The sequence below is a fragment of the Festucalex cinctus genome, chromosome 7 (genome assembly GCF_051991245.1).
Source record: "Festucalex cinctus isolate MCC-2025b chromosome 7, RoL_Fcin_1.0, whole genome shotgun sequence".
Classification (NCBI taxonomy): Eukaryota; Metazoa; Chordata; class Actinopteri; order Syngnathiformes; family Syngnathidae; genus Festucalex; species Festucalex cinctus.
The window spans coordinates 908,834-922,752 of NC_135417.1; the positions used below are offsets into that span (position 1 = coordinate 908,834).

Sequence of the window (13,919 nt, forward strand, 5' to 3'; positions counted from 1 at the left end):
CCCCGAGGGGAAACGGCAAGCTTGATTTTTGCTTGAAGCCAAGAGAGGCATCTACTGTTGAGAATGCTTCATAATGGCGAAAGTCAGCTTCTCTCTCCTGTCCAATTTTTTTTTTTTTTTTTTTTTTTTTTTTTAATGTAGACCTTAGTTGAAAATGTTTGGACAACAAGTTGTTAAATGAAGCTATCTGAATAAGACTGTGAATATGAATAGTTGTTTGTCAATATGAGCTGAGACGTGACAGATGAGAAATGGCACGGATAGATGGATGGATGGATGGACAGATGGATGGATGGAGTCTCGTCTAACTTCTGAATGACTGAGTCATTCATACATTAAAAGCTGTGTCCCAATACGTTTGTTGGCATAATCATATTTTTGGAGCAGCTGTTCCATCCTTGCCTGCTACAAATTATATCCCCACATGACTAAATTGCATTTTTAAAAATTATAATTCCAATCAATGATGTGATTATGCAAGTTCAAAATCCAAATCAGATGATAGCGAATCTGAATGGGATTTTTCCCCCCAGAGGACGTTGAGTTGTCTGAAAAAACAAACAAGTAGATCATGAACTTTCCCCAAGTCCATCGCAATCGGTCTGAAATCGAAGCAGATAATACTGTGGACAAATGTTTGTGTATCATACCAATAAATGGAAAATAATCAATGCTGGAAACTTGTGGGTCTACTCTTGTGCCAGTCTGCAAAGTCTTATTTGAAGATGTCCTTGGTTGAAATCTTGGCAAAATCTCTCGGTCAAAGTTCGTCATTAGAGGACTCTTAACCCCTTCAATTGGCCAACATGACTCTAAAATATGCACTTCAAAATCTGCCGACTTCCTTCTGTCTTCCTGCTCGGGCCTTAATAATGAGACATTGTGGAGCCGCAAAGCAGGTGCAAAGACGCCCACTTTCCCCTCCTATCACCTCACAGATGTTCCCCTTGAAAGGCGGCGGCGCACCTCCTCCACCTCCAATGTGTCGACCAAGACGGCAGCCATTCAAGTGGCGTCTTTTCTTCCCTTTGACGAACCTGCGAGGTGAAACGACAGGAGAGTAGCGAGCAGGTAGAACGCCTCCTAAACACCTCTGATGGGCGTTTGTGAAGCGCTGGCGACAACAAGAGGATAATATCATACCAGAGTGCTGCTGGTGCACAGAAGAAGAAGAAGGAGAGTGATTGAATAAGGCTAATTAAAGCAGTTATTCGTCAAGCGAGCACCTGTGCCAGGGACGACTTTTTTTTTTTTTTTTTGCTCCTCCGCCGTTGCGTTTAACTCCTCGTCGATGCCAATCAGCAATTAATGAGGCGGCGCCAATCCTATGGCGCAGACAAATTTACGCCGTCTCGTTCGCCCCGCTTTCTCCGGACCCTCCCTTGCAGCATTAAGGCTCTTTGTGTGGAAGCCATTCCTCGTTATGTACACTCTCAAGCTCCGAGATCTTCTCAAACTTTTGAAACCACACTTCCCTCTTCAGTATCTCGACCACAGAGTTTGGGAATTCCTTCTCTTTGTGATAACTTTCCCAAACTTTTTAAGATACATATGCTTCCAGTATCCCAACAAAGATGGCACCACCAACTCTTGAATTCCATTTGAAGTCCCATAAAGGCAGAAAATGCCTCAAGCAAAACTGAATTTAAGCAACAAAAGTCAAAACAAATTAAAAGTAACGATAATGAAAAATCCTATACTATTATAACCCTGCTACTTGTATGCATTTTTCTCCCATAGGTGAGAAATCTTCAAACAAATCTCAGGTCAGTGGTTCCGTGTATGTCTTTGTTAATTGTTATCTTAAACAAACAAAGGTAATCAAAGCATCCATTTGGCTTCCTAGAAGTGTCTTCTTCAATGCCATTAGAAGTTAGTTAGTATATGAAGTTGCCAGGAAACACAGACAGCTGCCAGTCAGCGCCAAGTGGGGTCACATCCCAAAGGGCGTCCATAGCGAAGCATCCGTTTAACAAAAACAATCTCGGCGGCAGCAGCTATACGTTTCCCCATATATTAAAACACAATTAAGTCGACCTGCAATTAGCATGTGGAGGAGCGAGCCTGTAATTATCGCGGGCGGGAGCGTCATGTGATGGGAAATAATAGTCGCTTACGGATAATAACCTGCTTCTTTTTAACTGGTGAGAAATAAACTTATAAATAGCAAACTGTCACATTCGCTTTGCACTTGTTTACTTTGGCAGAAACTGACTGAATTAAATACATAAAAACCAGGGCAAACATATTTTCAAAATTTCAGAATGAACTAGAAACTCAACTAAATTTAACTTTAACAGGGCGATGTTATCCTTTTACATATTGTGGCGTGGCTACTGTTGACATTAGTCAAAGTATCCACCCAAACTCTCAAATATTCAATGATATTTAGTGATACTGTAGATCTTGAGGGTCTGAATACTTTGACTCTTGCTGCAGTAAAAAAAAAATATAAAAATACCTCCCCCCCAAAAATCTGAACCTTATATGGTTTAAAGAACGTGGGAGATGACATTACATGAAAAATTTTAAGGTCACATGATCCACAAGGTCAATTTACTGGTCAAAAGATGCACTGATCTTCTTAATGATTGCAGATTTGGAATCCTCACTGAATTCAGTACCACCCAATGACCCAGTAGTTCTTGAGCTCTAAGTGTTCAAAAGAAGGTGGCCACGCCCAGTTTTTGCAAAAAATTGTCAAAATTCGGAGGTCTGTAGCTCCTAAACCCCTGGTCCGATTGACCTAAAATTAGAGCAGCTATAGATAGTGTTGTACCATTTCTATCAACAAGTACACCGAGGTTAATTAAAATCAAAATATTTTTTGGTCTTGTTTTGGCATGGAGTGATCCATTATGCGGCACCCTGAAAAGGAATTTTATGTGTGACGAATGAGAAGGTACCTTTTAGAATTGTAGTTAAGTGCTCTAGTTTTCCTTCTACAATGTTGCACTGTGTGAAATTGATTCATTGACCATTTAAGATCTTTATTTTGTGACTGCACTAAGTGGAATTACTGATACATTTATTTCAGATCTTAGATTGTTTATTTAAGACAGGATATTTCAGTGTAATTTGGCTTTATGGTTAGTTTGCACCACTGATATGCTATAAAAATATTTTATTTGTTTACTTTTTTTGAATCACCGCTACATTACACTTATAGCCATATAAAAGGTATCATGAATATTTTTATTTAAAAAAAAAAAAAAAATGGGCACACTCTTGTTTGTTATTGCCGATTTATCCGATGTATCGGTATTGGCAGATACTCAAATTGAAGTGACTCAGACTTGGGTGAATTTTTCATTTTTTATTTATTTATTTTTATTTATTTATTTATTTATTTATTTTTTGAGCGGGTGGGTGGCATTATTAAAACCCATTACAAAAAACGATCACTTGACTTGCATAACAACGTAAATCTGTCAGTTCAGGTGTGTGCTGGTGCGTCTTACAATAAAAGATGATTTGATACGTATAGTATGTCGATACATGAGGTGTCATACGATTCAAGGACGGTTCTATTTTGAAGTGCAACGATTCAGTTCAATTCAGTGGGATTCGATTCAGTCTAATATGGCTCAGTTTGAGAGGGTATGATTCAACGAGTTTCTTGTGATTTTTACATTCATATGAATGAACTTGTCAGTCTCTCCATGGGAGATTTAACTCAACTAAAAGACGATTCTGTACATATCTCCAAATAAGTGGAAAATTTGATTGATACGTATCCCGATATAAGAGGTACAATTTAATCCAGTGCACTCACATTTTTAAAATTAAAAGCGATTTTTCAATTCAATTATTATTTTTTTGTTACACCCCTAAGCAAAAAAAGTGGTAAAATCCTACCAGCTTCTCTGTGTCCTGGGATCCCTTAAACACAAGCGTCATCCCAGCTGAAAAATGCTGCATTTTTTTCCTGCTTAGCTGAGGCCATATTTCCCGTATTTACTCACCCGCCTGCCACCGCAATAAAACATCAGGAAGGGACTCCGAATTTTTTTTTATTTTTTTTTTATTTAAGCCTGGAGCTTTTATTTGAGGAAGAATACCTTCTGTTGGCGGGATTTGCCGGCATTTCCTTCTGAATCCATCTGTTTTTTTTTTAAGGTGATGGCGGGAGGCGACTGTTTGGGGGGGGACAAACAAGAGAGGAGAAGAAGAAGAGGTAGAGGAAGAAGAAGAGCATGTTTGTGCGCGGCGTCATTGTGCTTGATGCAATGTAGGTCAGCATTCTGCGCGGCGCCAGATAAGACACCAGGAACAAGTGTTGAGCGCACTTACAAGCACATATCTGTCAACAGAGAAAGTGACAGATCTACAAGAGCCCCCTCTCTCTCTCTCTCTCTGTCTCTCTTTTTCTCGTCCATCCTTTTTTGTTTTTTTTGTTTTTTGTTTTTTTTGGCCCGCCAAGTGCTTCCTTTCACATCGTCATTAGCATTTCAGCGAAAAAGGGGGCCAGATTTGGGCCTATCTGCTGCCGCGTCGGGCCTGGCCCGCCTCGTTATCTGCGCACTACAGAGGTGCAGCTGTTGAGCAAAATGGATTTGCTGATTTTTAAAGGGAGATGAGGGAGGCAGGAGGGGACAAAAAGGGTGGAAGGGGGGAGAGAATCAGGTATTCGCAGGAACCTAAACGGCCGTCTTGTGTGCAAGTGATTCTTAATGTTTATTTTAAAAGGGGAATATTATCCTTTTTTTCTTTTTCTTTTTTTTTTAACAGTTTAAACTAGGGGTGTTAAAAAAAAATCGATTCGGCGATATATCGCGATACTACATCGCGCGATTCTCGAATCGATTCAATAATCGGCAGAATCGATTTTTTTTTTTTTTTTTTTTTAGGATTCACACCTTGAGCATGGAAGAATGTTATATGAACGGCACATTAAGCCTTAATATTTTTATTTTAATGCTGTTCAAACATGAAACAGATTACAACCTCTATAAGACTGAAATTTAAGATAAATAAATAATACATTTTCATATAAATCTTACACTCTACAAGCTTACTGATAGTATTTTCTAAATTTGAATGGAAAAAAATCGCAACAATCGACTTATAAATTCGTATTGGGATTAATCGGTATCGAATCGTGACCATTCGTATCGGGATTAATCGGTATCGAATCGAATCGTGACCTGTGAATCGTGATACGAATCGAATCGTCAGGTACTAGGCAATTCACACCCCTAGTTTAAACCATTCCCAGGTGTCTTTATGAAAGCTCACTGACATTGACATGACACACTTTATATCCACATTGCTTGAAATCACTCTGTTTTGGGGAGGACAGTCTGTTCCATGCCAATCCCTTTTGTTACTATGACGACGATTGGGCGTCTCACTGTTGACAACTTTCGCCAGCAAATATAACAAAGAAATAAAAGAACTAGCAATAGCGGAAAAGAAACAAGACGAGAGGACAAAATCACATCAGACCCTCGACACCCAGGTCACTACCTCTTCCAGCTCCTTCCAAAAGTAGGCATAAACAAATTATATACTCTAAAGCCAGCAGACAGGTGTCTTCATTAAAATTCTGTGACACTCAATATGTTCCAAGGATAAAAAAAAAAATACGAATATGTATTTTGTGTACGTTTTACCTATTTTACAGCCACAAATTCTTACTTTATGTGCATATTATACTGTAGTTATTTCATGTCTACAAATGAATATTTTATGCATGTTATGTATATTTTATGGCTGCAAATTAGTATTTCAAACAGCATACGCATATTTTCCCTATTTTTGCTGCTACAAAATAGTATTTTGTGTGCATGATCTTACATCTATTTAATGGCCACAATTCAGTACACGTTTTACCTGTTTCATGAGCACAAATATTTTTTCCATATGCACACTTTAACTAATTTATGACTGCAAATTAGTATGTGGTGCGTAAAATTGACGTATTTTATGGCAACGAATTGATATTTCGTGTGAGTCTTTAACCTTTAACCCGACCACAGATTCATTTTCCATTGGGAGTTTATAGCTACGACGTGTCCGCAAATAACTGCGCATGCTTTGCCTATTTTGTACCCATAAATTGGTATTTTGTGCCTACATTATATCAATTTAATTTTCAAAAAATTCCTGTGTAATTTTTCGTCCTGCGTAACTGTCAAATAGTGAATTGTTTTTGTGTAAAAGCCACTTTTCCATGATGTGTCCCCTTTCAAACTTCCCTCCCTTCATCCACTTTTCAGGCTCCCAAGGGTTCGTTCGTCACGTCGACCAGCTGACTGTCCGACGTTTGGTTCCAGGTGAATTTGGGCTGCTGCTGCTGCGTTTGACGCAACTACTGGCAAGAGCATCTCTTTTGTTCAACACACACATACGCACGCGCACACACACGTGGAGGAATCCTGGCGCCGCTCGATGACCCCCATGGGAGACGGCAGCGGGCCCCAAGCCATCAGAGAGGGTGGTTGGCTTGCTCAAGTGTGTGTTTGTGTGTGTACTTGCCAACATACTGTACACGCGCACACACAAATATGGACCTCACACGCACATGCGTGGATAAGACCATATGTAAGCTAATAGGAAGTTTGCCATAGTTTTAATTGTATCATATGAATGAATGTCATTCATGTATTTGATCACATGATCAGTGGTCACAACACTTCAAGGTGGGAATTATTTGTCTAAAGATGAATTCAATGATTAATATTTATATTTATATTTTGTGCTAACTCAACAATTTTCAGGTGTGCCGGTGTATCCTCAAAATAGTATACCGTTAGTTATACATAACATTGGTGTACGGTTTTCAATTTTTAGCAATAAATACTACTTTTTAATGTGTATAAAAACCTACCTCTCACAGTTAGTCTTTAATTTAATTTTTTAGAATTTTGACTGTAAATTCAGTCACAAGTAGCCTCATGATACCATTGTTAACAACTATTAGGATCGTTCCTTCATCCAAAAAAATAAATAAAATAAAAATAAGCAGCAGTCTAAAAATTATGTTGTTACTCTTGGAGTGGACGTTAACAATTCAAAGTCATGACAAGATTATGAGCATTGTTGTGATTGTAAATTGTACTATTAACACCCGATAGATCCTTCCAGCTGACGTCACTGCTTAGCTCCCGCAGCTCCCGGGAGGCAAACATCCCATAACAAATGAATGTACAGAGCTTAATTTTCCGGGAGCGTTTAAAAATTTTTTTTTTTTTAATTTTAATTAAGAGAGAGCTCAAAATTGTTCGTTCGGCAGTGTTACCGATTCAACATCTTATCATCATTGCTCTTTTTTTTTCTTTTTTTTTAATTATATATTTTGTGCGTGCGCGCGTGTGCATGCATGTGCGCGTGTATGTAAATACGTGTAAATTTATACTCATTAATCCACCTAAAACCTAATAAAAATCCCATTACCTTTCACTTTAATCGGATACTTCAGAGTCTCACCAGAGCCGTGAAGTTCAGAAGGTCAAGAGACCAGAGGAAAGGTCAAAGAAAAGAAAGATAAATCAAAGGGAAATCCAGCACCGACTAAACACTTCCTCAGATCAGAGACTTATGCCAACCCCAGAAACCTCTAAAGACCAACAAATTAAGGAGATCTTAAGAGGGTTTTTCTTAAAAGGTGGGAAATATGTCAAGTGTCACAAAAAACGTCCCGAGTAGGACACTACATTAATGCAACGTTTGGAGCCGCTCACTACAAAAAAAAAAAAAAAGTTTGTTGAGGGGCAAAGTGGAAGTGGAAGCCTAAGGTATGTTGTTTTTGGTTGAAACAGTATGTCGATCACTACTTTCATGGTGTAAATTATCATTCATGAAATTGTTTGTGTCGTCTTGCTGTATATCGAAGTCTTCGAGCTATCTTTGCTTGCTACCTGCTACCAAACAGACCACACGTTGTTTACTACACATTCCTCAGCAGAAATCAAGTCAGAATTAAAGTGTTAATTGTAATACTCATGTTAAATCGTTAAGTTTTTGTTCAAAATCACTTGAATACTTATGCAAAAAAAAAAAAAGTATGCTTGTTTCACTAAAGATAATATGGCTCATTCATCTCGTCTGCCTCGAATTTACAATCAGAGGTTGTTATGACCAGCTGTATATGAAAAAGAGAAAAACTACCCGATATAGAATGATCTGAGCATATCCTAGCAATTTTTATGGGTGCGAAGCAGTTGCATCCTAGTTTCGCTCACAGTCGCGCTAGCCCTCGTGCTCGTCTTTCACTCCTCACTGTCTTCCATCTGGTTTAGAATCGTTGCCGGCAGCCGAAAGAACGATCTCATCTCTGTTTGAGCTATTAGAGCATCTGTCGGCTGCGCACAAGTTCACCATAGCATTGGTAGCTGATTTATCAACTGTTGGACCCATTTTCTAGCTCACACTGATTGTTTTCTAATTCACGCGCATTGACGCCCTGACCATCATCGCTAGGGGGCGCACTTCAACGTGACCTCACACTGGAAGGATCTATTGCAAAGCAAGCTACTAACTTAGCGGTGTTCTGGCTAGCTAACGTGGGCTTGTTTACAGTGGTAATGCTAGCTTGGAGTTGCTTGTGCTGCTATCCGATTGAGGGTGGATATGCAGTCTCTGCTATTACATATTCACGCTTTTAAAATTGCATGACCATATTTGAAAATCACTCGCGGCTTTCACTACACTCTTGGGGGGTAAATGAATATGAAGTCAGGCTAAAAACTACAAACTTCCCCTTAACCGGTACACAGACCTAACTTGTTTGACAAACAAGAATCTCATGTATTGTCTCAGTTTTAGTCTGGTGTCACCTGTGCTCATCTCCATAAAAAGGAGTCAGCTGTCTGGCTCCCATCATGCTTTGCTAATGCTGAGTGTTTACACTCCCCCTCCTCCAGCATACCTTTTTGATCTTTCGCTGTAGTGAAAGGTCACGGCACTTAATGGCGGCTCCACAATCAAGTGTTCCGCTTGTTGATTAAAGACTGAAGAAAACTTTTTGGAATGTCAACTTATTTATTCTTTGTGAGTGGGCCACTTTGTGCCGCTAGCTAGCTTTTAGCGCACTAGTGGAAGGAAATTGAACAAAGCGGCGCATTGAAACGTGAGCGCAGAGGTGCGCAGGTGTCTCTTAATAGTATTCATGTCGTCTTTGCCCCGCTGCGTGGGCGCACTGCCGCACAATTAACCGATTGTGAAGACAATTTGAGCGCCCGTAAAAAGTTTACTTGTAATGCCGGCGCGTTGCTCGACCATAATTACTATTAAACTGTTTAACCCCCCCAAAAGTGATCGCCAGCTGCTGCCATTGACGACCACTTAGACAAAATGGCCGCCAATTGTTGGGGTTTGATGTGCATTTATTCCCTTTTGGATAAAGATGCTTAAATGATACAATTAGAATCCTGTTTCATCGAGGCCAAGAAAAAAAAGAGGCAAGACCAGAGTAAGATGCCACAAAACTTAATGACCCTGATGATATTGCAATATCAGTTGGTATCATGATACTGTTGGTATCGTGATACACTTGGTGTGGTTGGCACTGATATTCTATGATGGTCTGTGTAATCTAACAAGTGTCAGCTCTTTGCAAAGCAAGGAGCTGCCTCTCAGTCTGAAGATGCCCCAAAGCCATGGGCTTGTCCCTCAATGTGGAGTAGGCGTGATGAGGGGGGGTGAATCAAAAAACACACACGCACACCCGCACGCACGCCCCCCTTGTGATCATTCTTGTGCGCTTTGCCGGGAATCGAAAGAAGGCGGCGCTCTGGTGCGCTATAATGACTTTCCAGAGAAACAATAAGAAATAAATACCTCGGAGCGCCTCTATTAGTCAACACTTAAGCCCCCCCTTCTGTACCCCTTCTACACTCCCCCTCGATACCCTCTTCTCCGCCTCCCCTCTTCTCAACTCTCCTTCCTGACTCTTTTAATGAGCCTCTCATCGGCGGATCATCTTCGTGATGGAGTTTGGAGCTAGACGCCCCCCTCCACACGTATTTGGAGCGCTCGAGCCACTCGCTCTTTCATGGAAAATAATAAAAGTCATTTTTTCATATTTTTCAGGAAACACAAAAAAATTAACCATTTGCATCATGATGAGATGATTTGGGATAAAAAATAAAAAATAAATGACTTAGGCAATTATTTTTAAGAGGGTGACGATATGACAACAATTAAACTAAAAAGACAAAAATAATTGTCAAAATTCACATTTTGAGTCATTCTTTACCACATCAGTTGATACTATTGATATTTCAATATTTTTGACAGGGTGATATTCTTGCTGCCGTTGACACTCTTGGTATTGTGATGCAGTTGGTAATGTGATAAAGTTGGCATCGGTATCATGATACTATTGATAACCTCCTGACTACCAGCAATTCAAATTTGTCCACTGTAGTGGACCTTTTTAAACCTGAATATCTCCCACCCAGTGCATGCAATTGAATTAACTTCTTAATTTCCTTTTGTGCTCTATAGAGGACATTCGGAGCTTTCCAATGATACCAAATGTGTAGGGGTGGGGCTTTGCTACCTTTGTTTGCATCATTAAAAAAATGGCTTCCCTCAATGCAAGCACTTTTTAGGGAAGAGGAAAAGTAAGTGTATAACACTTTTGTTTGAACAAATACAATAAAACGTTTAAATGCTTTAAATGTTAACATGTTTTCTATAAGACTCTTAAGAACACATTAAAGTATTATTTGAATTATTTTAACTGTATTTGAGCCTATCATTTAAGTTTTCAAAATGTCCTCTGTAGTGGACACATTATAGCTTAAAAATAAAAACTTTTTTTCAAAAATGTCTTTTGCGTTATTCCAGTTCACAAAGATTGGGGAATATCAAAATAAACATGATTGGACAATATTTTTTTTCCTGGTAGTCAGGAGGATATTAGGTTCCTGTTGTTATTGTGTACTGTTGGTGTGGTGATGCTATCAAATTTGTGATACTATTGATCTGATGATACTGTTGGAATGATCAGGAGTCAGCCATGAGCTAAATGAAGATGAAATATTAATGAAATATTTTGAAGTTGAGGGTCTGTCCTGGTTTATTTGTTGGTAGAGTTTGTTACTTAGAGGTCGGATGTATTGGTTGGTGTGTGAGGTATACAGTAATTTATTTATTTAATTGGCCGTTTTGTTAGTCTGTTGGTTGTGTAGTCCGCAAGCGAAATGATGATAAAGAATTGTAAAATGTTTCCATTTGGAAGAAGGTTGATGATGATGCTGAGGGTCCGGGTGTATCCCCCACTGAACGCCACACACCCCTCCCTTGCCCACCCACAATTTATCCTCATATTCCAGTGCCACTGCCGCCGCCCCCCTCCCGTCCTGCGGGGCTTCTCGCGGGGCTCTCGCAGAAGCAGCTTGCACACCGTGCTGCCAAAAGAATTTATTAGAGCAAATGGTGCTGTAAGCCCCGTGGAAGGCGCACCTTATGTGGAGATTTAGAAGATATTAGCAGCGCGACGCAGGCGGGAGCACAGGTGCGCATGCTAATAGCCATTGTCTTTATTGTGTGTGTGTGTGTTTACATGCGGACCCAGTCTGTGAGCAAATACGTGGATCCTCACGGGCCCGCAGAGGAAGTTGGGTCTTGTGCATGTCAGAAAAAGAAAAATGAAACAACACTGATTAACTGCTGTTTTAAAAGTGGGCGGAGGAAAGCAATGGCAGCCAATTACAGAGCACCACAACCCGGGAAGTAAAATGTTCTGAATAAAATGAGCCCAAATAAATAATATTGTTTAATAACTGTCACTGTCGCAAGGAAGTTTGAGGTATTGCTTTGATTTGTATTAGTTAGTGTTAGTTGCTTAGTTAGTAGTTGGTTGGTTAATGTGTTTAAGATATTTGGTTGGCTGGATGGTTGAGTGGTTACTTTAGTGTTAGTGTTAGTTTATCTTCTGTAAGGTGAATAGTTAACATCTTACATGGTTGGTTAGTGTGATTGTTGGTAGGTTGGTTAATTGTTTTTTAAAGTGTTGCTAGTTATTTTGTTGGGTGATTGGTTGGATGTTTAGCTGGGTTGCTGGCTGGTGGTTTGGGGGATGGTTGTTAGATCCTTTGGTAGTTGTTTAGTTAGTACTTAGCTATTTGATTGGATGGTTAATTGTTGGATAGCTGGTTGGCTCTTTGCTTGCATAGTTATCTGCTAGTTGTGGAAGTTGGTTGGTTAGTCAGCCCGTTCATCAATCAGTTGGCTGTTTGGCTTGGTGAATGATGGATAGTTAATATGGTTAGTTCCTTTGCTAGTTGGTTGGTTAGTGTGTTAGTTGCTTAGCTGACAAAATCTCCTCATCGGATGGGAAATTTTACCACTATACCAACAAGGCGATAACGATGATTTATGGGGTATATACCACGGAAGAGGCGGGACCTCCGACTTCCGTGAATTTGCACGAGCTTTGATTCCGATCCGGCTTGCAAACGCGCAACCGAGGGGCACATAGTCGGAAGCACAAGTATTGGGACGCAGTCCACACGTCGCAAACCGAACCGGAACCAAAGCTCATGTGCAAAAACAGTCCCGCCTCTTCCGTGGTATATACCTCATTAGTTGTTTGGTGGCTATTTATTTATTTATTTGATTTGATTTTTTTTTTAATGTGATGGTTAGATTGTGATGACGGTTAGATACAGTTAGTAAGATTTATATATTGTTTTATGTGGTAATACTGAAGAATTGACCCTTTATTACAATGAAAAGTAATCAATGTACATACATATCACCTACACATACAAATGGACAGTTGACATAAATGAACACTTTAAGTGGTAATGGTTCCCACCCAAATGCGTTTACCTGGTGTCATCTAGCCGTCCGACGAAACTCAACTGAAGCGGCTGGAGCTGCTCTGGTGCTTAAAAAGCGCATTAAGCAGCGAGCACCTTCCCCACATTATGCGCTGCAATTATTCCATGAGTAACACCTGCACAACAAATTTGCCATTCAAATTTGCAAAGGCTGATCAAACAACGACGAAACACTGTCATTATTGGGAGGGGGAGGAAGGCTTTTTTTTTTTTTTTTTTTTTTACGTTGGGGTGCAGCAAATTAACGATTCAGCTGGAAGCAAACTTCATTTTATAGGTTTCATTCACCTCATTTCCCAAAGTGTATTTAACAAAAACAACAGCGCAAATTGCTTTGGATCCACAAAATCTCACCTGCCTGGGAAAAAAACAAAAACAACAATCAGAGCTTTGCTTTGCTGATCAACTTTCAACTTCCCAGTAAAGCAAGAAAGAAATAAATGAAGAAAGAAACTGAGGAAGAGGAGCACATCTGGCTCGGACCATGACAAATTGGGGCTAACGAACGAGGCCTTGTTGGGTGTAACCCAGTAATAGCTATAATCCCGAGGCATGAATAAAGATGGCCGCTGTCACCTGCAATCTCCTGGGTGGTCAATTGTTTATTGGAGGAGATGGCTTTAATTTTAAAGAGGCCTTGAAAAAAAAGGCTCAAATTCTTAAATGGCAATTTCCACAATTAAAGCCTTAAATATCCTTAACATAATGCATTTAATGGAGACAGTGTGTCATATGTTCTTAGATGGTAATATTGTTAATATTGCTTTTTTTAAACACAATGACCATCCTCCAATAACACATTTATTGGAGGAGGGTTCTTACATGTTAGCGTGGCCTTTAAAAGTGGCGTCTAAAGTAAAGTCTTCAAAGGTCTTGAATGTGATTTTCCAATATCAATACATTAAATATCCTTAAAAATGACACATTTAATGTCGGAGAGGTATTTAATGTGAACACTTGGCTTAAAAAAAAAAAAAGTCTTAGTCTTAAATTATACTTTCCAAAATGAAGGTCTTTAGGTCTTTGTCGTTTGTGATCAATTGTGATAAATGATGATGATCACTAGTTTTACAGTTCCAGCAAATGGCTTTTAAACAAGTCTCAAAAAGTCATTTGAAAAGA

At 39.5% G+C, this 13,919-nt stretch overlaps 1 long non-coding RNA gene across 1 annotated transcript in view; it reads left to right on the forward strand.

Moving 5' to 3' along the window:
- LOC144022618 (uncharacterized) overlaps positions 1–7,183 on the forward strand; it is a 70,427-nt gene extending 63,244 nt beyond the window's left edge. Inside the window, exon 3 of the long non-coding RNA XR_013284376.1 lies at positions 6,222–7,183. This is a non-coding gene — a long non-coding RNA (uncharacterized LOC144022618). The remainder of the gene's footprint in view (positions 1–6,221) is intronic.
- Positions 7,184–13,919: the final 6,736 nt, after the last annotated feature.